The 16,365-nt window shown below is 44.7% G+C and overlaps 1 long non-coding RNA gene across 2 annotated transcripts; it reads right to left on the bottom strand.

Moving 5' to 3' along the window:
- Positions 1-1,320: 1,320 nt before the first annotated feature.
- On the bottom strand, positions 1,321-11,921 carry LOC125389155 (uncharacterized). Of its 2 annotated transcripts, XR_007228403.3 has the most exons (5): positions 11,677-11,921; positions 5,968-6,047; positions 3,740-3,821; positions 2,048-2,309; positions 1,321-1,662 (listed from the first exon to the last, which is right to left on the bottom strand). It is a non-coding gene; the product is annotated as an uncharacterized LOC125389155 (long non-coding RNA). The 2 variants fall into 2 exon arrangements; XR_015002131.2 differs by lacking the exon at positions 5,968-6,047.
- Positions 11,922-16,365: the final 4,444 nt, after the last annotated feature.

Below are 16,365 nucleotides of genomic sequence, written 5' to 3' on the forward strand. Positions count from 1 at the left end.
TCAGTACCTTTGACTCTTTCAGTTCTTCTCATCCCACCCCCGAACCTAAATCTCTCCAGCGCAGGGGCTTTGCTTCCCTCTCCCAACTTCTCTTCCCTATAGAAACATAAATTTAAGCCACGCACTCTCTTGTTCCTTTACTCTTGGTCACCTTTCTTGCCCTCCGCCGTGGCCCAGCTTAGCCTACTGGCCACGTTCAGCCAACTACTTTCTCTCTGTTCTGAACTCTTCCAGATGCCTCTGGCTGTACTCATATCTACAATAAAAGCCTTCTCAACCATACCTAAGAGCAGTCATGCCCTCATTTTCATTCAAGTCTCAGTTAGTGTGCTCTCTCTTTCCTCTCTCGGCCTCCTGATTGTTGTCTTAACATGTAAACTCTTGACTTTGGCTCTAGTGCCATGCTTGCCTGTCTGCTTCCAAGCTCCATCCTATGAAATTTTAAACAACTCAATTAAATATTTTCTTTTATCTTCCTTCATTGTGTGTCTTCACAGCAATGGAAAAATAACTAAGACAAACATCATCACAGATTTAGCATGCTCCCTACAATTCTACCAAAATGGCATGTGCATGCCCTGTCCAAAAGAAAAGTTCACCCAGTTTGTTTAGTATGTGTCCTATGTCAGAATGGGTATGGGGGCATAAATATATGTTATAATATTGGAGTCATTCCTAATGGTATAAGTCTTGGTTCCCCAGAGGAGAAGGAAGAAGGCATCAAAACTGATAGAAATAAATTAGTTTGGTCTCATTAATGGTAAAATAGCCTCAGTGGTTTTGATAAGGACTTAGAGTACTAACAGAGCCTGATTAAAGTAATTTAGATTTTTGTGTGTGTTTTAGTACATTTTGGTAGTATTAACACCAAGGGATTAGTCTACATTAAGAAGGGAAGAACAGAAACACAACAACTACAAATGTAACAGTGACTACAATGAGGAGATTAGAGAAAGTCATGAGTAAATGTGTATGCTCACATGGGTATAGCATGCTGAGGACACCCTAGAGAAAGTCATGAGTAAATGTGTATGCTCACATGGGTATAGTACGCTGAGGACACCCTAGAGAAAGTCATGAGTAAATGTGTATGCTCACATGGGTTCAGCATGCTGAAGACACCCAAGCCCTCAGAACCATGGAACAATGAATAAAGCCATTATCTTTATGGGACACACTCAAGAGAAATAGCAATGTTTTTCTTGGGAGTCAGAGTATGAGTGTTTTTGGGTGATTTATCAGTGTATGCAAAGATTAGTAACTGCAGCTTCCTCCTCGGGGTGTTTATAGCCTAAGACTGCATGCATATAGACCTATTGAGACAATTAACCCCTCCCAAGAGGTTATCAGTGATTTATTAAGATATAAAAGGGGGAAATACACTCACGAATACAGGATATGGTAAATCCAGTTGCAGAGTCCTTGGAAAGCAGGGGACCCACCAAAGGCTGCTTCACACCACCTGACTCGGTCTCTACCACCTAGGAGAGAGAGCGACCCTCTCCCTCTTTCTTTTAAGAGGCCACATTGTAGGGCTGGAGAGATGGCTCAGTGGTTAAGAGCATTGCCTGCTCTTCCAAAGGTCCTGAGTTCAATTCCCAGCAACCACATGGTGGCTCACAACCATCTGAAATGAGATCAGATCTGATGCCCTCTTCTGGCCTGCAGGCAGATACACAGACAGAATATTGTATACATAATAAATAAATAAATATTTTAAAAAAGAGGCCACATTGTAGACTAGAAGCACCACCTCTATCAGGCCAAATAGCCCAAGGTCATGGGCAGAGCGAATACCCACTACACCTCCCTCTCTGCTGCACCAAATAAACAATCGAGAGTTCCAGGTTATGGTGGTAGTGCAGCAGCACTAGAGAATTCCTCCCAATCCCAACAGTATGTGTATCTGTCCTTCCTTCATTTCCTCATTGCCCTTTGCCGGGGTTCCAGGACCCGAGCTGCTCAAGACTTGGCAAAAACAAAAGTTTACAAAAGCAGGCTAGGGACGTCCCTGGAGGGAAGTTCAGGATGACACATCAAAGGATACCTGTTTGTCTGGTCAGCTACGTTCTGTGTTTTCCATCAGGTTCCGTAGTGGGTCTTTTGTCAGTGGGTGTCCTCTTGGCTCAAGTATAGTGTGTTCAGCCTCTCTCAGCAGTGTACAATGTTGTCTTGATGTTGGGCAGAATTGAGTTTCTCTTCTCTCCAAGTGGCGTTAGCTTATCTAACACCTGGCTGATTCGGGATGTCCTTCTGTACACTGTGAATACGTGCTGCTTTTATTGGTTGATGAATAAAGCTCCTTTGTCCTATGGCAGGGCAGAATATAGCTAGTTGGAAAAGGCAAACTGAATACATGGAGAAAGAAGGTGAAGTCAGGGAGATGCTAGCAACCCCAGAGAAGTAAGATGTGAGGTAACAAACCACAAACTTCGTGGTAAAATATAAAATAATAGAAATGGGTTAATTTAAAAGTAAGAGCTACTTAGTAATAAGCCTTATCCATCAGTCAAATTTTTATAATTAATATAAGCCTCTAAGTGTTTATTCAGGAACTGGCGGGTGGGAGAGAAATCTCCGGTTACACCTGGTAGTCTATCCATGATCCCACTAGGGATCCAGAAAGGTCAAAATTAAAAAGAAAACAATTGGGAAAAGAGGATCAGTACATGTGACTAAATGCTTATGATGTTAGAAAATCTAGGGATGTAGTGACCCCCAGAAAGTTCAAGGACACCAGAAAGTTTGATAGGTGCTGTTATTTTGGTTTATCCCATGTAGTGCATTAACCGAGAAAGTAGTAAAGATACATGGTTATTGACATATATTTTGTTTTGATTTTCAAGACTGGGTTTCTCTGTGTAGCCCTGGCTGTCCTGGAACTCACTCTGTAGACCAGGATGGCCTCAAACTCAGAGATCTGCCTGCCTCTGTCTCCTGGGTGCTGGGATGAAAGGCGTGAGCCTCCACTGCCCATCTGGTTATTCACATCTTAATGATGTCACAAAGCAAAATGGTGAGCAAACTGTACAGCTGTCTCCATCTTGATGATGTCACCAGACAAGATATCAATAAAGGAAAATGGTGACCTTTTGCTTTTGGTTACTCTTTGCTTATGGTGAACTCAGCTCTATGATAAAATGAGCGAGCCTATTCTCCATCAGAACACAAGTCCCTGGGAGATCCATGCATCTTGTCGATTAAATACGCAGAGTTACTCCCTTTTCTTTAAAAAAAGAAAAAGAAAAAAGATGCTGAGTTATGTTAGAATGGAGATAGTGCCTATAACTTAGGCAAATAGGCCTGAAAAGTAAAGAAACAGGAAAAAAGTTCATGCTTTCAAACCAAGAAAGATGAGTTCATATGTCTTACCACAAATTTTAATTGTGAAATCCAAGCAATGTATATGGATCCTGTTTTGACTGTCCCTCAGCTCCTAGAAACAAGCTATTGATGAGAAAGGGAACTCAGGAAAGCCAAAGAAATGGGAGAGCTGCGTGGTGGTAGAACATACCCATAATGCCAGCACTTGGGAGGCAAAAGCAGGTGGATCTTTGTGAGTTCTGGGCCGGCCAGAACTACACAGAGAAACCGTGTCTTGAAAAACCAAAAAAGAAAGAAAGGAAAGAAGGAAGGAAGGAAGGAAGGAAGGAAAGAAAGAAAGAAAGAAAGAAAGAAAGAAAGAAAGAAAGAAAGAAGAAAGAAAGAAAGAGAGAGAACGGGGGGGGGGTGTACCTACCACCCATAGATGGTGCTGTTGCTCTGGCAGCACGTGTATAAACTGGGAAGGAGGCTGTTACATTGGCACGGTTTTGTCCCACCTGAGAGAGATGAGTTGCAATCAGACGGATCTGTGAATACTGAACAGGGTGGGCAAGCCTCTGGGCCTGCCAGAGGAGTTGGTTACTCCCTGTCTAGGAGAATAGCTCTTTCTACCTAAATTGTTTCCCATTTTGGTTTTGTGAGAGTTAAACTATCAGGAAGTATCTCAACCCCTATTACCCCATAATGGAGGTCTCTTGCCCTCTGATTTTCAATCCATCTCCAATCAGTTCCCTCATGGGACAGTGCTTCTTAGCAACAGGTTTATCAGAAGTCACCAAGGATACCTACAGAGCTCTGGATCAGGGCTCCGCATTGGCTTTGTGACCGTGATACTTATTCACTAGAGTAATTTGACAGTCTTTGTCTTTGCTACCTTATCATATGCAAAATAGGTTCCTGGTCTCTGTGGTATCTTCTTGGCCCTTCCCACATTGCCAAGATACTTTCTATCCTGGGATCCTTTCCAAGCTACACCAGATTGTTATAAAGAATAAATAATCTTAGTGTCTCACAAAGGAGCCCATGAACAAAGCAAAAGTAACCCAATACGGCAATCTCTGTGCACCAGGGCCACACCAGGCTAAAGGGCTCTGTAAGAATTATACGTCTCTTCTATAAAACTTGTGTTTAGGACAAGGAATTAAAAATCTTTATCTCACCTACTTTGTAAGACTTTATGAAAATGTCTCCATCCTCCCCACCCAGCAAAACCTTTGCTTACACGAAGGGGCACTGCTCCACTCTAGGAATTTGATGACCTGGAACAGTGACCTTTTTCTCCCAGGAGCACTGATCCCTTTCCCCTTTCTCCATTTCCTGGGCACCATTTCTTTCCAGGCCAACTGAATAAAATTGTAAGATCCAACTCCAGCCAATGGAGGGAGAAGAGAAACAATCATCACCTGAGTTAGAATAAAAGTCAAATGTACTTCCTGTTTCCTGTCCTGATGTGTGTTTACTTGTCCTGAATGTACCCTCTTGATCAGGATTAAAGTCTGCCTTGTCCAGACTTTACTTCAGTTAGAATGGCAGTCTCTCTCTTTGTGACCCAGAACTTATTTCTAATAAGCACCCACAGTCAAGATGGCACCTGTCTTCCATCCCTAACATAGGTGCTGACTATATCTCATCCCATAAATTGAAAGTGAGAAACTACATGTCTAATTTGATGTGACTGGCTAATCAGTGTGACAGAGAAAGGGGAGTCTTAAGGAATGTGTGTCTCTGTCAAGCTAACAACTATGGAAGAATTTAAAAAACAGGTTTCTCATAAATATCATTACCATTTAGAGATGTACATTAAGAAAATGACATCTTGCCACACCAATCAGAAGGGATAAAATTAAAAAGAATCGCTCCTGTTGCCAAGGACTTCCACATGTTGCTGATGGGGGTATGATGGTGTTTTATCCTGGAAAACTGACAGCCCCTTCTTGAACATACACTTACTACATGGTACAGAACCATGTCCTAAAACAATGAAAATTGCCAGGCTGTGGTGGTGCACACTTTTAATCCCAGCACTTGGGAGGCAGAGGCAGACAGAGCTTAGTGAGTTCGAGCCTGGTCTATAAAGTGAGTTCCAGGACAGCCAGGGTTACACAGAGAACCTCTGTCTTGAAAAATACAAAAATAAATAAATAAATAAATAAATAAATAAATAAATAAATAAATAAATAAAAGAAAAGAAAAGAAAAGAAAGAAAATTTACTTCCCACAAACCCCTGCGTGGTGTTTATAGCAGTTTTATTTGTATGGACCTAAACCTGAAGACATTCACAATGTCCTTTGATTGGGTCAATCACCTGAGATCGTCATAGCGTAAAAGTGAAGCAGTCATCCATATCTGTTATGATTTGAATGCTACCTTGTACCAAACATCCCTGAAATGTTAGCCAACGGAAGTGGAGCAGATGATGGGGAAGGGATGGTGGCAGGGGAGGGAAGAGCGCCCTTCATGGTGGCAGAACCATGTTACTCAGTTCACTTAGCAAGTGAAGCCTGCTCATAAACCTTCCTGAGGTGGGAAGGTTTCATAGGAGGAGCTTGCAGACAGGCTCTCTAATCCCTAGACAAGAACCCACGAAGGTGGTGGGGAACAGAAAGTTACTCTGAGAAATACTCAGTTTGAAATAAACTTACTTTTACTTTTACAGGCGAGGGATCCTGGCACCAGAAAATCTGTTAAATACAGACTCATCTGAGTAGGATGCCATCAGTATCTGTGAAAGGGGAAAAGTTACTGCAAAATACTGGGAATGGAGCAAAGAGATTCTAACATTACATTCTTACAGCTTTCTCCTGTATGGAGAGGTGACATAAAGCATATTGGTGTCACATCAGTTTCTGGGTCGTAATTGTACTCTGCAAGATATGCCTCTGTGGGGTCCATAGCTCAGCAAGCATCCAGGGAGTTGTCTGAGTCAACTGGTTTCTCTCTACAAAGAGGTTGTTTGTAGGGCTGGATTATGCAGCCCATATTCCCACATTTACGGCAATTAGAATCTGAGCAACCTGGCAAGGCACAATTTGCACCTACCACACAGAAGATGGTCGCCTAGCCTTTTGATAGTGAGACAACCTAACATCCTAAGCAAGTGGTCAGAATGCTAATGTTGTTCTGATCCTTCTATTGTAATTTAGGAGGTAGCCTGGGGAAGAGGTGTTTTTCAGTCCGCATGACAAAATAGGCATAGATAGGAAGAGGACTGGGACCTAAGTCATTCTCCCTGGTACCTAGGAAACAGAACGCTAGTGAACTTCCCCCTCAGTTTACATTTTGATATAAAGGCTGCTTGGAGAATAAACACCGGTGACTTTGAGGGTGTGAATTCAGAATTTCATGAAGGATCCCTGAAACTCCCTCCAGATACAGTCGTGTGAACTGTGCTTCAATTATTCCCACACCTCCACTCTGGTAGAGAAATGATTTTTGTTGGGGCTGGTCCCCAAAAGTTGTTCGGACAGAATTTATAGTCTTGGAATATATGCCACATCAAAGAGAGGGACAGCCAAGGCTGGGGAGAGGGCTCAATGATTACGAGCATGTACTGCTCTTCTAGAGGACCAGACTTTGATTCCTAGTATACGGGGTGGCTCACAACTGCTCAGAATTTCAGCTCCAGGGGATCTGGAGTCTCTGACCTCCTTGAGCACCTGAGCTTGTGTGCACATCACATACACAGGTACACATGATAAAAATAACACAAGAGAACCTTTAAGAAGAAGGACATCCAAGGCAGACCTCCTGACAACTCTATGAACTCTTCTGAATGCTGCATAACCTGGCCCAGCTGAGTGACCGGCCAGTTTGGCAGTTTTCTTAGGGTCCTTGGAGGCAGCAGCAGAGTTCACTGTGCTGTGTCACATCAGGAAGGAAGGTCCCTGGGGTAGGCATGCCCAGGCTTGCTGGCTCTGTGTATCTCACAAGGAAACAATTATCCTCATGTTGTTCCCAGAGGCTTGTTCTTTCTGGTCCTCACTGGATCCTAGATCCTGTTTCCAGGACAAGGTTGTGTAGCTTCCTGGGAAGGTACCTATGGGTTGACCTGGTAGGCTGAGGCTGACGGTGCCTAAGGCCCTAGAGAGCACAAGGAGCCCTTGGCCCATCCCTAGCCCTCCCCAACTATATGCAAGTCTGAAGTACCTTGTCCACCCTGCCCTCCACCACCTCCAGCAAAGCTCAGAAGCCCCATCACACACATGGGAGGAATGAACATGTAAGAATCCTCAGTGTCTTTCCCAAACAGCTGGAGCTGAGGGAGGCTCAGTTAACAGGCTACATAATCCATGTAATAGAAGGAGGCCCTAATTGCTGTGTTTACCTTCCACCCTCTAACTAGGCCCTGGGCTAGTGGCTACACTTGAACATCTTGTGTGGAATCCTTTGAGGGAGGACACAGAAGGAAGCAGGCTAAGAGGGGTGAGATAACTAACAAGCCCTCCTCCTGCAGACCAGACTGTCCTACAAACTACATATGCCACCAATTGGTAACCAGCAGGGCTAGGTGCGGGGTGAGAGCATCTCTAAATGGTACCTGCTTTGCAGATGGGACTAAGGGATACACCTCAGCCTCAGTCCGAGATGAATGGACTTGAGATAGACACAGTCTTTTTGGATAGATGCTGTGTGTTGCAAATAAGGTAGACTGTGCAAGATGGATAATTAGCACAGGTCTGGGAGGGAAGGGATTTGGGGCACTGTATAAAAGGTGGTGTCAGCCTTATAGCCACTCTTTTTAGGCTGCTGACTCCATGAAGCCCACTAACCCTTAAAGCCAACCAAAACAATCAGTATGACTAGCACCTCAGAGACAGAGGAGCTTGGTCATACATATGTGTCCCAGCTCCCATGAGAGTTGGCACGGTTGTTGTCAGCAAGGCTCAGCTGCCACTGGATGACCTCACTCTCATGGTAGGCTGAGAGGATTACTCATGGTTGCCTCTGGACTCCACTGGTTAGAGACAGGACACTGCCCCTCACCCAGCTTTTGCTATGGGGCCTACACAGGGCCTATCCTTCTCTTCGGCCTCAGATGGGCTTTGCATCCCAGTTGGAAACTCTGACTCTGATGTTTCAAGGTCGTGGGGCGACTCAGATGTTTCAAGACCATAGGGCAGAAGTCAGAACATCTGGGAGCAATGGATTCCTGAGCTGCCCTGCAGGTGGCATCCCGCTCCAGCAGCTGTCCACCGAGACTAGGCCAGCATTGTCAGTTGCTGTTCCAAAGCTACCCACTTGGAGTAAGGAAGAAATGGCAGATTTCCAGGAGGTTCTCAGGGTCTGAACGAACATTGACCCCACCCTCCACAACAAAAGAACATGGAGGTGGCCTGAGGGTTGGTGCCAAGGCTGCCTCAACCCCTGGGCCAAGCTGGCTTTGGAGGAAAAGCAGAAAGTGGACCTGTCACCATCTCTTCTTATCTTCTTTCAGAACACCAGTGATGTGGGATTCCCCTCAGTAGGCTGTGAATATGTTTTATTACCAAAGGTTAGTAAAGAAGCTGCTTTGGTCTATGGCAGGACAGAATACAGCAAGGCAGGAAATCCAAGCAGAAATAGAGGAGGAAAGAAGGCAGAGTCAGAGAGACGCCTTGTAGTCACCCGAGAAGCAAAATGTGAGGTAACAAACCACGAGCCTTGTGGTAGAATAATAATAGAAATGGGTTGGTTTAAGATATAAGAGCTAGCTAGGAATATGCCTGAGCCATTGACCAGACAGTGTTGTAATTAACATAGTTTCTGCATGATTATTCGGGTCTGGTCAGCTGGGAAGCTACAGCTCAGTCCCCATTTCTCACCAGTTCATACAGCCTCAAATTATGGCTTCCTGGTATCCCCAAACCTTATCAGCCTCCCAGACGTCTGGAGTCATACTTGCCTCTTCTTATTGTTCATACAATACACTGCTGAGTGTGTTGGTGCGTGCCTATAATCTAGCACTTGGGAGGCAAAGGCAGGCTCTGGAATTCAAGTTCCTCATCAACTACAAAGGGAGTTCTACACAAGAGATCCCGTTACAAACAAAAACAGGGCATAGAAATGCATTCCTTTAATCCTAGTACTCTGGAGGCAGAGGTAGGGGAGTCTCTGTGAGTTCCAGGAAAACCAAGGCCACCTAGTGAGCGTGTTGGCTCAAACAAACCAAAGCAAAACAAAATTCTACAATGTTCAGAGGAGGAGACTTCTTTAGTGCCTGCCAGGCTTTTCTGAGAGCACAAGGCGCTGCTCTGCCCTCAAGAACTCAAATCAGGGGCTGGAGAGATGGCTCAGAGGTTAAGAGCACTGACTGCTCTTCCAGAGGTCCTGAGTTCAATTCCCAGCAACCACATGGTGGCTCACAGCTATCTATAATGAGATCTGGCGCCCTCTTCTGGCATGCAAGCATACATGGAAGGAATGTCTTTAAAAAAAAAGAATTCAAATCAGGCCAGCCAGTGGTGGTTCATGTCTTTAATCCCATCTCTCTGAGTTCCTGGCCAGTTCTAGGGCAGTCAAGACAATACAGAGAAATCCTGTCTTGAAAAAAAAAAAGAACTCAAATCAGAACACTTTGTATGCCATGAGCATTCTTTACCCCACCCCCACTCCAGGCCTGAAAGTCCTGGTTTGTCTGTGACTTATGCAGGCTGTCCATCACTGATGTGTGTCACTCTGAAATGTATAGATGGCTTGTGTTTGCTGTAATATAAGTTAGTGGTGTCACTGGGCTTCGGTGCTGAGAGGATGTGATTTAAACCAAATAAGACTTAAATATATTAAATAAATGCAAAACTTTTATAAAAATTAAGTGAAATTATTTGAAAAGATCAAGTGAAATCAGTCACGGTGGCACACACCTTTAATCCCAACATTCAAGAGGCAGAGGCAGGTAGATTTCTGTGAGTTTGAGGTCACCCTGATCTACATAGTGAGTTCCGTTACAGTACAGCCAGAGTTATGTCCCAAAAAATAAATAAATACATAGATACATAAATAAATAAAAAGAAAGAAAAGACTAGATGAAGATAACAATACCACACTTTGAAATAGTACTGGTGGGTGCATGGATCTCCAGTACCTTCCCTGTAGACCCACAACAGGTGGGTAAGTGCTGTACATTTGTATATTTACGTTAAAACAAAATGTGGACCTTTTCAAAAGTCCTCTGACTTTATACTATTAACCAAACAACTGTTAGTCCATCAGCAAACACAGACAAACCCATAAATAGGATGATTGGCTTCCAGGAAAAAAGCCAAAGTAAGCAAAGCTGGTGGGCCAGGATCCTGATCAGCAGCTGTCCTAAATCCAGGACAGTCAATTATGGCAGCACCCCTAGGTTTTCCCTCCCCACACCCCCACATCTACCCAGAGGCCCCCTAAATACACATGATGGTTTGCTTTTGGACAAGCACAAAAGCAACAGGCAGGCAGCACATATAAGACTGGGTGATGGAAATCCTGCAGCTTCATCTTGGGGTGTGTGTGTGTGTGTGTGTGTGTGTGTGTGTGTTACTGGAGATTGAACTGGGGGCCTCAGGCAATCACTCTGCCATTAAAGAATATCTTCACCATATTGTTTTGTTTTTTAATTACATTTATTGGTTGATTGGTTCATTGTGTATTTATGCACACATGTGCATGTGCACCAGCATGGCTTATTTGTAGAGGAGAACTTACAGGAGTTGGTTCGCTCCTTATACCATGTGAGTCCTGAGAACTGAACTCGGGTCATCAGGTTTGGTGAGGTAAGCACCTTTACTCCACTAAGACATCTCATTGGTCCCCCACCCTGTTTTTGTCTTCTATTTTGGTAGATATTAAACATTTGATTCTCCTGCCTCAGTCTCCCAAGTAATTGGGATTACAGGCCTGTACCACCAGTCTTAGCTATATTGGGTATTGTTTGTCTAGGATGGCTTTCTCTAAATAGCCAGTCCTTACAGGTAGGCCAGCAGTAAGGCCCATGCAGCCAGATGTTATCATGCTTATAATCCCAACTCTTGGGGGGTGGAAGAAGGAAGATCAGGAGATCAAGTCCAGCCTTAGCTACAAAGCAAGCTCCAGATCAGCCTAGCCTATGTAAGATCCTGTCTTAAAACAAAAAAAAATTTCATGAAAGGAACATGTTTGACCTACTACCATTGACTTTTGGGATTATGGCAACCTTGTCCCCATATAGTCCAGCCTCCAGTTACATTGACTTCACAGGTTCATAAGTTATAGAACAGAAATGATAACTATATGTTCCCAGCTATTAGGTTTGGAGGTACTTGTTATACAGCAGTAGCTGATGAAGGATTCCATGCGAATTTAGGGTAAAGTGACTAATATGGCTTCTGTCCCATGAACCTTTCCCCCTGGTTTACCTTGGTGATCTCTGATGTTTACGATGGCCTCCCATGCACCCTGCATTTTCTCAAGGTTCCCCTGGCCTTCATCCTTCCTTTGGGAACTCACGGATCTGGGTTCTGTGTCCAGACAGATTGGTTCTGCCTTCTGGAGTCTTTGTGCCTGGTGTCAGGAACACAAGCTACTTCAAAGCCCAGAGAAGTGCAAGTTAGGTCAGCTTTCTACCCTGCTGCCTCAGCCCTGAGCCTCTGTGGTGCTGCCACAGAATCCTTCGACTTTAGGCCCATTTAACACGCAACCCTGAGCACCAAGTCCCACCCTGTGCAAATATTTATTTGGCAAATAATGGCTCACCAGGATGAAGGCCACAGCCAGAGCAGCACAGAAATTAACTAGTGTCAGACTGTACCAGGAAGGGTTTGTGAGCAGGAAGGAGAAGGAAGCAGAAGACAGCAAGGAGAGGGTGTCCGAGGTCTCTCAGCCACTGAGCGAGCTGAGATGGGCCTCGGTGTTGTAGAGATACTAAGGAAAGATGTCCCGTCTGGCAGAAAACAGGAGTGGGGGACCTTGGATCATACTCTTTGTACAAAGGACATGGGAACCCCAGGTTCTAGAAGTTGGGCTGGTGGCTCAGACCAGCACAGGATAGATCCCAAGGTCCCTTTCATCTGCCAGCCTGGTCTCTGTGTTCTGATGGGGAGATAATGGGAAGATAGACCATTAAGGAGCTCAGAATGGTACTGTCAGTGTATGAGGGCTATGATGTGGAAAGATGCCCGAGGGTAGCTTGCAGGAACATAGGTGGGGAGCCTTGGCTCAGAATTATCAGGCACCAGAAGTTCCTATTTTATTATTTTTATTTATTAATTATGTTTTTACAATCCAACTGCTGTTTCCCATCCTTCCTCTCCTCCCAGTTACTCTACCCACTTCCCCTCTGCTCCACCAACCAAGAAGTTCTTTAACTTTGTGGTAACTGTAGGAGCACAGTATATCTATTCCCTTCAGAAGTGGATCCTATGGCCAAGATTGTAGCATACTCACGTAAGCCCCACGCTTAGAAGGCAGTGGCAACAGGATTGATACAAGTTCAAATTCAGCCTGGTCTACATAGGGAGTTCCAGGACAGACAGAGATGCACTGTGAGAAATTGTCTCAGTCTCCATTCCCTAACCCTTCCAACCCTCACCCTACCCTCTCCCAAAAGTGAGCCCTAGAATTTTGAATACTGTGAAATGTGATGTGTCTACCTCAGGCTTTCCTGCAGGTCTTGAAGGGTCTGCAGTAATCAAGATATATTCTTAAAGTGTGCTGAAGTCAAGAAGGGGACTGCCTCTGATCATGTCTGTGTACATTCTCTAACCCCAGAGGAGTGACTAGTGGAACCGGACCATCACATGCAGCGTTTTTAGACACTCTGGGGCTGTCTGGAATGATTTAATATTCAGCTTTGGCAAGAGCCTGAATTTAATAAAAGTCGGTGTCTCTTCCTCTCCCCTGCATTTCCCAGGCAAGAAGTCAGCCAAGCCTGAGACTCAAAGTACCCTTGGTTTATGCTCTGACCTTGAACCCACCCTTTGACCGTCTAGAAATCTGGATAGCACAGTTTAGGAGGGGGTTGAGATCTATCAGGGTATACATCCTGAGGCAGAGGACACTAGCTCCAATTTAACCCAAGCTCTTCCCAAAGTCAGAAGGAAGCATAACTCCAGATATGGAGGGACCTATTTCCAATGATGGTCTCTCCCTGATAGAGAAACCCCCAATTCACTGGTGCTAATGGGACGTTATCAGCTTTCTGGTAAGCAAGAATCTGTCTACAGATACTACTGGCTTCTTAAGAACATGAGGTTCTAAAACACCTACTGTCAGTGTGGGGATTGTGAGAGAACAGAACACTGGCCACCCTCCCTGCAAAATTCAAACAACAGTAAAATTCATTTGGTAGACATTGAGCGCTGCTGTGCAACTCAGATAGTCCTTTACTGCCCTGTGCTCAGAGAAGACGGCAGCAGTCGAAGGACTCGCAGTCCCTTTGTGGGCATACACTGCTGCTTGTAAATCAAGGAGAAACACCACAGATGTATAGGGTGGATTTCTATCATGGACATGGGATGAGATATTTACCCAGAAACCAACATAAGCAAACTTACAACACCCAGAGGTTAAACAGTCTGGTAAATATGTTAACAGGATAGTGGGAGAATCTGCCCAACTTGAATATGAAGAGTAGAAGGGATTATTTAACCCTATATTTATTTCTGCCAATGCACAGAACAACGTTTGCAGGGAACCTACAGATGTATCCCTTTCTCTCCAGGGAGAGAAGCAACTACCACATAAACCCTGTATTTTTTTGAAATTTCAGAATCTCAGAGTGCCTTACATTCCTTGAGGCCTTCTCCGGCCTGTCAGTCTATGCTTTGTGCCAAGTCTCACACTTTCATGATTAGCTTCTAAACTTGTAAGTGGGCTGGGGCCTCATGGAGAGAGACACCTGGTGGTGGCTGACTTGGGGCCTTTGGATTCAGCCGGTTCAGACCTCTGGTTGATCCTAACTTCTCAACACATCATGCAACCTGAGTCAAGAATCAGATAACATCCTCTCCAGTCAAAGGACTAGAGTTAGACTTGGCCAAGCAGCATCTGACCTTAGTGGTCTCCTTTGTTGCTATTGTTTTTTGAGATAGGGTCTTTCTGTTTAGCCTTAGCTGTCCTGGAACTAGTTATGTAGACCAAATTGGCCTCAAATTCACAGAAATCCACCTGCTTCTGCTTTCTGAGTACTGGGATTAAAGGTGTACATCACTTGTCCAGTTCCTGGGAGTCTTATTTATGGGAGGCTGGTGGAGTGCATCAAAGAGACATGGCTGTATATATGCACAAAGCTCGCATATATATACATGCACAGTATACACAGGCACACATATGTTTTCATAAGCAAACATATGATGTGGGATTACCCTCTGTACGCTGTGAATCAGTTTTATTACCATTGGTTAATAAAGAAGCTGTTTCACCAATGACTTAGAGTAAAGCCAGGCAGGAAATCTGAACAGAGATATAGAGAGAGAGTAGGCAGAGTTAAAGAGACTCCATTAGCTGCCGAAGGAGGACACACTGGAACCTTACTGGTAGGCCACAGCCTCATAACGATACACAGATTAATAGAAATGAGCTAATTTAAGATATAAGAGTTAGTTAATTGGGCAACCGGGAAACGAAAGAGTAGTCTCCGCTTACAAAGATAGACTCATGCACACACACACACACACACATTATATACGTATGTACACATAGCACACACATTTACACAGACAAGCATGTATGCAGATACACATAGACACATAGGTATACATGTGTAGATAGACACTTAGGCACACACAGGGATAAATGTGTGCACACACGTGTCTAGTACATTCACCTTTATAGCACCCTCTCCTGCTGTTTTCATGGGTTCTTGCTGCCACACATGTGGGTGTCTAGCCTCAGTGTCCTCTAGGGCTGAAGAGGCCTCCAGGTGATGCTGCCTCTTTTGATGTTTGTACATCTGAAGTCGTTGTAACAGAGGGGATGGTCCCAGCTACACAGGACAGAGAGCTGGGCCTAACTAAATGCTACCAGTACCCAATCCCCATCCTGTTCTTTGGCTCTGGACAGTACATGACCAGTCCAGGGCACAGTTGGCACTGCTATACCAAGTGGAAGGACAATCTTCCTTAGGGACACGGTCTATCTTTGGCCTTCTCTGACCTAACACTGCTGGCTGGCTACTCTATTCTCAGACACTCCCCTAGAGCAGCATAGCTTCTCTACAGCCCTGTTTGCTGACCCTACTTCTTGTTCCTTCCAGAGCTGGGCAGTTCATCCTCCCAGATCTTATCCTAGCTCTTTTAACAAGGTACAGCTTCTCTCCCTAGATTGGTAATTGTTCTTTGGTGTAATAGCAACATACCTAATACCAACCTGTTTCTGGAATTAGCAACAGCTCCTAACGGTATTTATGCCAGGGACAGGCCCCCTGTGTCCTTCCCTCTCCCAGAGCTCAGCAACATTCATAAGGAGATACAGGATACAGGTCTGTGAACTGGGTGGTAGCATATGTTCATTCCATTTGGTCTTCTTCTTCTTCTTCTTCTTCTTCTTCTTCTTCTTCTTCTTCTTCTTCTTCCTCTTCCTCTTCCTCCTCCTCCTCCTCCCTCCTCCTCCTCCTCCTCCCTCCTCCTCCTCCTCTTCCTCCTCCTCCTCCTCCTCCTTCTTCTTCTTCTTCTTCTTGATTTTTCAAGACAAGGTTTCTCTATGTAGCCCTGGCTGTCCTAAAACTTGCTTTGTACACCAGGCTGGCCTAGAACTCACAGAGATCCACCTGTCTCCACCTCCTTAGTCCTGGAATTAAAGGCGTGTGCCACCACCCACCATCTGGCTGGTTTATGCTTTTTATCTGTCTGCCATGGGTGCGTATGGGCACCAGGAAGTAACTTTTCTCCACAAATTAACCTTGCAGCTGCTTCTCTCTATTCATGCTAATGTCCCAAAGTCCAGCTTCCTAGAGGTGCTCACCCACCAGGCAGGAACCTCTGGTGAGCCTCTGGGTTCTAAAATATTTAAATTCTTTAGATATTTTATGGATCACATAAACAGAGTTTTCCTCAGGTTTCCTGATGGAGCTATGTTCCTTTCCCCTGAGTAATGGTTGTTTTCCTGAA

This window comes from Myodes glareolus, chromosome 6 (genome assembly GCF_982192425.1).
Source record: "Myodes glareolus chromosome 6, mMyoGla1.1, whole genome shotgun sequence".
Taxonomy (NCBI): Eukaryota; Metazoa; Chordata; class Mammalia; order Rodentia; family Cricetidae; genus Myodes; species Myodes glareolus.